The sequence below is a fragment of the Oratosquilla oratoria genome, chromosome 43 (genome assembly GCF_046742065.1).
Source record: "Oratosquilla oratoria isolate Oo_2021 chromosome 43, ASM4674206v1, whole genome shotgun sequence".
Classification (NCBI taxonomy): Eukaryota; Metazoa; Arthropoda; class Malacostraca; order Stomatopoda; family Squillidae; genus Oratosquilla; species Oratosquilla oratoria.
Genome location: NC_134819.1, coordinates 20,661,729 through 20,669,228, shown reverse-complemented (window position 1 = coordinate 20,669,228; position 7,500 = coordinate 20,661,729). Strand labels below are relative to the sequence as shown.

The 7,500-nt window shown below is 40.7% G+C and overlaps 1 protein-coding gene across 1 annotated transcript in view; it reads right to left on the bottom strand.

Annotated features, from left to right (window-relative positions):
• Window positions 1-7,500, bottom strand: part of LOC143022072 (vascular endothelial growth factor receptor 1-like) — a gene marked incomplete in the record, with an annotated part of 236,263 nt that overhangs the window by 111,965 nt on the left and 116,798 nt on the right.

The window sequence follows — 7,500 nt, the reverse complement described above, 5'->3', positions numbered from 1 at the left end:
CACTCCAGAATGGTGCAATGTAGACAGCGTGAAGCAATTATCATAATTTACGATAATTCTCTATAACTTCTTGTTATGCTAGTGAAAGACATTGGTTACTAAAACAACTCGCATTATAGAATTTTCTTAATTGCCCCCCGCACGGTCTGCACTGCCATGCTCTATAGTATCTGACAATGAAAATAAAACTTTCTGTTTACTTGACCACCATCCACTGAAGTCGTAACTCTTCTTCTTTACATCACAGCAGGCATTAAGTGCAACTGTATGGTTGTTTATAGAACATTAAAGTATCCAATGGAATCTAATTACTTCCTTTTTGCCCATGTAGATGGCACTGCACACTCGCCAGACCGTGGCATATGCACTGCGCATTCGTTCCGAAGAACGCCTTCAGCGAGGATCAAGTTGTAACGATACTCGCCGGCACCATTGCTAAGACGTCATAAAGGGTTTCCCCCAACTACGCATTATTACTGCTACGTGGTTACGTCAAGCAGTACGGATGATATTGCTTCCTGGAAGAGCTTACAGGATGTGATGCTATAAGGCCTGCCATTTATTCTATATTATTTGTTTTATTTGTTTGTTATTATCTGTTTATCACTATTTGCTTATCATTTATTATTTATATGTCAGTTTATAATGTTTATTATTTAACTCTACCTATTTATTTATCCTATTCATTATTATTTATGTTATCATAATTTTCATCTATTTATTTATGTCTTTATTACAATTTTTTCGCATCCGACCTAGTTATGGACTATAAGTCGGCATGACCTCCTTTGTAAACATTTGCATTGCAAGAAATAAAGGAGAGTGTTCATAAGTAATCACACAGGCCAAGATACCCCTACAATATCAACCCTTCCCGTACTGGACGGGATTTTTCCTTTTACGAAGGCTGAGGCCTCCGGGCTTTTCTATTCGTGTCTGTGGAGTTTCCTCCCTAGCGACAGGATGATGGTCTGTCTCGACCAATCCTGTCTGTCCCGGGTGACACTTCCCATTCGTTCTCGTTGCCGTCAAGACATAAGAACATAAGAATGGAGGAGACTGCAAGAGACCATGAGGCTTACACTAGGCAGTTCCATGTCCATTACCACCTGTCATCCCCAGGACAACTTATGACTTTGAACTTATAACTTAACTTCGTGGCATCTAGCATCTCAGGAGCGAAATGGGGGTTAATGAGTTGGATGCTTCCGTATACATATTCAAATATATATATATATATATATATATATATGTATATATATATATATATATATATATATATATATATATGTGTGTGTGTGTGTGTGTGTGTGTGTGTGTGTGTGTGTGATAAAAACACTAAGAACGAACGTGTGTTCACAAATGCGAGAGTAACCACCAGGAAAAAATAAACTAACGAAGCAGAGCGCTTTCGTATAATTGCATCTTCAGTGCTCATACAAAGAAGGGATTATATAAACAAGAAAGAACATACAGAATATACGACTGAATATACGTTGAAGAAGGAATAAGGAGAGGTAGAGGAATGAGTACACGTGGCTTTATTGTCGTCCTGGTAACCAACAAACATGGGACAATTGTTCACATCTGGTATATATTACAATTAAAAACATCTTGGCAAACATATCTAATTTTTACAAACTTTGATGGAGGTTAACATTTATTCCCGTACTAGATTTGATCAAACTGCATTCAATCAAAATTCTTTCTGTGATGTTATTGTTATATGTGATGACTTTAGCGTTATTCCAGTCAACTGGGTGGTTAAAATTATTCATAAGGATGAATATATCCTATATTGGCTTCCCTCTCTAACGTATTTCTTCTGTTGATTAATTCGTGTTTGAGTGTTTTAGCAGTGTAACATAAAACTGATTACATGATTTACAAGGTGTTTTGTACACACACCCTTTATCACTATTAACGGAATTATTTACGAGGAACTGTCTTACAGTGTTCTTATTGTTAAAAACTACGTTAATGTTAAAAATGTAATATTCTCCGTTAATCGTGTGTTCTTCACTGCGACAGTCATTGTGTTTTCTGGTTTCTTATTTCTAATTAATCTTCTTTACGTGGGTGGAACAGATTAAACAATAATTTCCACCCTGTCCAGGAATCTTTTTCCTGTGAAATTACTCTGATAATTGCCACAAGAAAAGAAAAACTCTCATTTCCCCGAGGAGTTAATCACACATTTTCCTGCGAGGGGCCCATGATCCACGCCATATGCAAGCTTACTGCCGAAACGCGACTCATCTGTCCTCTCCCCTTCCCCTTTCCCCCCCTCAAGGAGTTTCCCACAAGTTTTTCGTCTTTAAGATTGTGGCGCAAAATGCGACGCCGAAACCACCTCAGTTCTTGTTACTGTTTTTTTTTCTTTCTTTTTGTCCTTTTTTCCTTTTACCGCGTGTGAGTCAGAGACGTTGTTCCGCTGACTCCGGAGTGACTCGTCGCACTGTTTGCCCCTTTTACCGTGTGACCAGATGGACACACACACTGAGCTTCTGCCCGGTCACCGTACCCCAACAGACCTTCTTGCTCTGACGAGTGGCGTTTCTCTTGACGGGCACCCTATTACCCTGGGGCCGAATTTATAAAAGATCCTAACCCCCCTAAGTCTAGACATAAATCTTCAAAATGGCGGCGATTTGACCTAAAGCCCCACGTCGGCGACCTAAATGTTTATGTCTAGACCCAAATACTTATGTCTAGAATATCTAGAGTCTAGATATAAGAATTTAGGTCGCTGGCATAGGGGTTTAGGTAAAATCTCCGCCCTTTCGAAGATTTATGTCTAGACTTAGGGGCTAGAAGAATCTTTTATGAATTCGTCCCCAGACTCTTAGTTTACCGTTCACCGGAATACAACAGTCTGACGCTAGCAGCAACGACGTCACCTCTTCTTGGGTCAACAGGATTAACCAATAAGGAACGAGAGCCGCCTCAAGCGTCTATTTCAGAGGGTTCGTCACTTCAAAGTGCTCGTTACTCTGTGCGACAATTAACGACTGCCATTATGGAGCACTGTGCAACACAGATGTGGGAACATGTTTTATTCTTTGTTGACCTAAGTTCACAACAGCAAGGGTCTTGTAACATTCAATGCTACTTATCACTGTGTGTGTGTGTGTGTGTGTGTGTGTCTGTGTGTGTGTGTGTGTGTCTGTGTGTGTGTGTGTGTCTGTGTGTGTGTCTGTGTGTGTGTGTGTGTGTGTTTGTGTGTGTGTGCGTGTGCGTGTGTGCAAGCATGTACACAGGTATTCCTGGTATGTTTTCACAACTGCCCTGTTCTATATTAGCGCACTTGCGTCCGCGCCTTACCCAAATAAACATGCCAACGGATGCACAAGTTACTTTATATTACCCTTTACACTTTGTTGACATCGCTCATACTGCACTAACTACAACTGTGCTCTTTCCGAGGCGTACGTGAGTTGTTATCATATCGCCGTCTTCATTCTTCCGTCACGACAACATGGATGATGTCCTATTTATAGAATCATTAAGTGCGTCACGCCAGAAGATAATCATTTCCTGTGCACCACCGTCTGAGGCCTTTATCTGCTTGCGTTACCGGCACCGCTTAACAAGAAAAGCGTTGTGCCAAGGAGCTTGTTTTGGTCGTCGTTCGTCATCACGAAAAAGGCCTTGTGACGTGGCGAGTGGCTATTGGTCCACAGGGTAGCCCAGGTCCATCACGTGACGCCTCTAGGTCAGAGAGGCAAAAAAAGAACTTGGGTGTTTACCTTTAAAGATTATAAACGACTACATGGAAGATAATATCTCTTCCATTATGTCTTCCATTCCAAAAGATCTTGTTAAGAATTATTGATGGTCTAGTGCCCGGCGTACTCACCCCTGGCGTTGAGGGTCTGAATAAGATCAGGCGAGTTTTCAGTGTTAGAGGAATATGATATTCCTCTTGTATATTCTCTAGAGCAGAAGTGGGCAACTGTTGGCACGCGTGCCAAACATACCTGGCACACGAACTACTTTGTTCCGGCTCGCGAAACCCAGGGCTCACCTTGAAACAAACAAGTAATAAATCTCCAACATAGGCCTACACGCTCGTATGTAGGCCTATGATTTTACTCGGTCGGCACGCGAGAACATTTGGTATAAAAAATTTGGCTGACTCTGGCACCCACGATCAACAAAGGTTGCCCACCGGGATCACATGGAAAATCGTCAACACAGACTTCAACAGGGTGACAATTCTTCGAGTGGGCTATCCTAAGGTGATCATTCTTCATGTGGGCTATCCTAGGGTGATAATTCTTCATGTGGGCTCTCCTAGGGTGACAATGCTTCATATGGGGTATCCTAGCGTGACAATTCTTCATGTGGGCTATCCTAGGGTGACAACTCTTCGTGTGGGCTATCCCAGGGTGACAATTCTTCGTGTGGGCTATCCTAGGGTGACAATTCTTCATGCGGGCCATCCTGGGTTTACGATTCTTCCATTGTATAAGTTGATGACAATAAGCATAACCCTCATTCAACCTAACCTAATCTTTATTCCAATGTTGATATTCGGCGTCCTGGGGTGACAATTCTTCAGGGTTCACGGGCAGCTGAATAACATACGAGTATCTTGGCAACAGAATACAATTATAAATACCATAGGAAAGATTAAACTCTTCAAGTTGATCATGCGCAATGCAATTTTTATTTTTTATTTATTTTTTATTTATCATTATTATTTTTTTGGGGGGGGGCAAATGGTAGATGACTTTATTCAGTTGGTGTGGAAGACACCGGGGGTAGGTGGGGGATGCACCATGTAATCTCGATGGACCAAGATCCTTTTGTACCGCGTCACAGCCGCCTAATCCTACAGCTCTGAAAAAAAAAAAAAAAAAAAAAAATCGCCTGGTATTCGCAAAACCAAAACCTTATGGGGTTCTATTGAGTCGAAGGGCCAGTCAAAACTTATTTAGTTCTTAACTGATCTATTGAAAACTAGTAAGTATCATATAAAATTTATATGCAGAATTCCTAAGTACGAGGTAGAAAAAATCGAATAAATATATACAATTTAATTACTTCTTTAAATAAGAGTTCCTCGTTTCCTTGATTTCTCTGACTGGGCTAGATAGGAAAATTGAGCCTATGGTGGCAGAGATAAAACTAACAAGTTTATTTGAGTTGGGGGGGGGGATTCTTGTCAATTTTGGTAATGGATGAGGATAGACTGTCAAGTTTAACCAGGATATTGATACATTGCCTCGTCTTGTAAGCATGAAACACACTCGAAGTAGCCAGATCTGCTTCATCATTGAAGAAAAGCTGAAGATAGGCGAGCCGTAGCCATCTAGCAGCTACTGTATGAACTAACACCTCCATACGTGAATTTAATTAGCTGTAGCTACTTAAGGTGCAAGTGAAATGTGGGAAAATTGACGTTTAGCATCACTGTGGTCCAAAGTAAGTGCCCATAAGAACTTAAAACTGTCTCGCGTGAGTTGCTTTGGTTTAGGATTGGCAGAGATTTCGCTAAGTTCACAATGTACCCAATGCCTGGTTTACAAAGGATTACAAAGGCGGAGCATGCCGTCAGGAGACCTTTTGGTCCATATCAAGGTCGGATGCGAAAAAAATATAATGATAAATAAATAAATAAATGAATAAATAAAATCTATAATAAAGTAAATAATAATAAATAAAATAAATGCATATAGTTAAATAATAAACAAACATGTAAATAGTAAATAGTAATAAATTCACATATAACTAATAATAAATGAGAATCAATCAAATAATAATAAACAAACAGATAAATGATAACAAAACAAATGAACAAATAATATAAGATAAATGACAGTCATTACAGCATCTTGCTTATGTGCTTATCTATTATTGTTTGCTACCACAAAATCTACAGTGCTATATTAACGAAGGGATGCATTGTACAGCATTAATGCTGTTAACTGCACTTCACTTGCTGCAACCACTGCTACCCATAGCAACGGCTCTTAAATTCGTGGCGACCAACCAGCAACTCTGTTCAACAGTTATCCTAGCAACCCTTGCACTCCTCCTCCACCCCTTCGACTCCTCCACTCCACTCTCCCCCCCCTCCCCCACACTCCCCGTCCTCCATCCGCGCTTTACTATTTACTGTATCTGTCGGCGCCAGGCGAGTCGCACGCACAAGGGCGCACGCGAACATCGTGGGCACCGCCGCAGCCGCCGTCGCCGCCGCCATGTTTCTGAATAAGGCAATCTTGGGCGGAAAGATAGTTTGGACAGTTGGAGTGGCGCGTGCGAGACCAACAATGACTTCCTTGAACTCAGACCCACTTAGTCATGAGCTTCGACGCGAGTGTGGTCATGATACGGAGTCTAGAAAAGAACGGGAACGATAGTTCTAGTAACCAGAGACCCCTCATTAAAGAAAATAAAAAACAAAAACACATTAAGAAATTTTTTGAGGGTGAGGGAGAGGTCTTATGTTTTTTTCATTGTTGAGGTCATCGTTTGAACGGTCCTTTGATGAATACGCTAATATAGGCAACCATGATTTTAATTAATGTCATGTGTTATTTCTTTAATTTTCTTTCACCATGGTGGTATACTTGATGGAATCTGTCCTGGCTATGGGCACGAGGTTATTTTTGTGCAGCTGAGTCGATGGGCCCCAGTCTGAAGGGGTCCTGGGTCAACCGCGACCCCCCATCCGGCTGAATCTACCCTCTCAACTAAATAAATCCGTCTGACCTTGGTGGGATACAGTCAATAAAACTCACCATCATGTTGAAATGGCTGGACAGGGTCTTGTTGCATTGATGTCAACAACAGAGTGACAAAGACAAATCGAAGGGAGATCCAATGCCACATCACACTGTTGTGAGCGAAGAACGACTCTGAGATCGCGAATTCAGGCTCCTCATTACGGGAGAGTGAGCGAGGCTAGCCCAAGACAAGCTTCGCCACTGTGAAGAGTAGCATATACAAACACGACCGTTAGTTTCCCCAAGAGGAACAGAATCGCGGGGCATCGGATGTATGTTACTGAATACGTTGTGACGAAAGGGTTCAAAAATAGAGTTGTAACGATTTGAAAACATGAATCTTGAATTATTAAAAAAATAGCAATAATAAATTAAGAAAATAAAGACAAACAATCCGAATACAATTGACTGACGACACGAAGTATTCAAAGGCATGCATCGAGGCTACAAGGAATTCCATGCTTTTAGCTTTTTAAAAGAAAAACAAGTATATAAATGGATAATATGAATAAAATGATAATATAAAAGTGAGTTAATGCATCATTTTGTGTTGTATTTGGAATGTATGAATATAGTATATATTTATGAATTCAACAAAACAGTTGCCACCAATTCGAAAGCCGGAGACACGAATGGCGCCAGGAGAAATTATCGTTAGTTTGGACAATGAACAGACATATAAACTAAAACAGAGTAATTAAGGCTCAACTATTCCTTATTCTTTTACATTTTGGACCTACACACGAATAGAGAGATGGCTCAA